The sequence below is a fragment of the Lagopus leucura genome, unplaced genomic scaffold (genome assembly GCF_019238085.1).
Source record: "Lagopus leucura isolate 7727_CA_CO unplaced genomic scaffold, USGS_WTPT01 34907-1_obj-0_obj, whole genome shotgun sequence".
Classification (NCBI taxonomy): domain Eukaryota; kingdom Metazoa; phylum Chordata; class Aves; order Galliformes; family Phasianidae; genus Lagopus; species Lagopus leucura.
The window spans coordinates 1-1,361 of record NW_024967992.1 but is presented as its reverse complement, the minus strand read 5'-3'; positions in this window follow the sequence as shown (position 1 = coordinate 1,361).

Below are 1,361 nucleotides of genomic sequence, written 5' to 3'. Positions count from 1 at the left end.
AGGTGATCAATCAGAGGTTCAGGCCGTGACTCAGCAGTTCCCATACAGTTGCCTTTGTGGTGGATGCATGGTTTTAGCAGAGGCAAATCTTACCTGCGGCCGGTCTTTGCAAGAAAATCAAGAGGAAAAAGAAGAGTTTTGGTTGCTACATTGGAGACCAGGGCTGATTTAAAGACATGCTGTGCTGATGCTGAGTGGAGAGTCTGGTTTAATGACAGCAGGTACACATACAGCTGAGGAACTAAATGTTTTTGCTGCCTGAGTCTTTATTGAAAGGGACTCCAGGCCTCACTGCTTGGGAAGAGGGTTTAAGGAAGATGACAGAATGCACTGACAGGCATTTCATGAAAGGCCATGAGGACAAATGCAAATGTTTTCTACAGCAAGACTCTTATTTCTGACCATGGCATAGGCTGGGGCTGCCAGGCTGCGAGCTGCCCTGTGGAGAAGGTCTTGGTGGGCAATAATCTGGAAAGGAGGCTGCCAGTCTGGGGAGGCCAGCAATGTGCCTCACTGGTCTGTGTGCTTATTAATTGGCAGTAATTACATTAATCTTCCCCAAATTCTGTCTTACTTGTGATAGTAATTATGAAGATCTCCATATCCTTGTCTCAACCCATGAGTGAAGACTGTGGCCAGAAGATTGAGGGGAGGCATTATCTACAATGCTGCCTTCAAATTTCATATCCCCAACACAGGAGTGATGTCAGCAAGACAGAGAGGGTGTGAGAAGGATCAAGATAGTCAGGGCTGGAGCTCATCACCTGTCCTGAGGAGAGGCTGAGGGAGATGGACTTGTCCACCTAGAGAAGGGAAAGCGGAAGGGGATCTCATTGCAGCCTGCCAGAACCTACGAGGAGGTGATGGAGAGTACAGACCATCACCATGATGCATGCTGGGAGATAAAAGAGAACATGCGATTCAGCCTACACAGAAGAGTTGGAAATATCCAAATAATTTATCAGTATGGTATCTCTGATAAAGCAAGCAGAAGCTCACACAGAAAACAGCATAATGTCCTTTATGCCCTATTACCTGATGATTATCTCTTCCTCCTCTGGTCCTCACTGGCTGAGTACTTCAGGTTCACAAATCTTCTTGACATTTCACTAAACATACGGATACCTGCTAAACATAAATCATTGCTATCTAAACATGTATCTTGCTAATTGTTTAATTTCTCTTCAAGTTTCCTATCACTCAGGTCTTGTCTGTCCAGCACCAAAAATTAGTAGTCTTCTAACATAATGAGCCTATTGATATCCTTGTCACACTGTTTAGAAGTGGGATGTCTAACCTGTCTTTAAGTCAGGTCTCAGGGGTGTTGCAGATGGCTGGACAGACAAGAGCTGCGGTCTTTG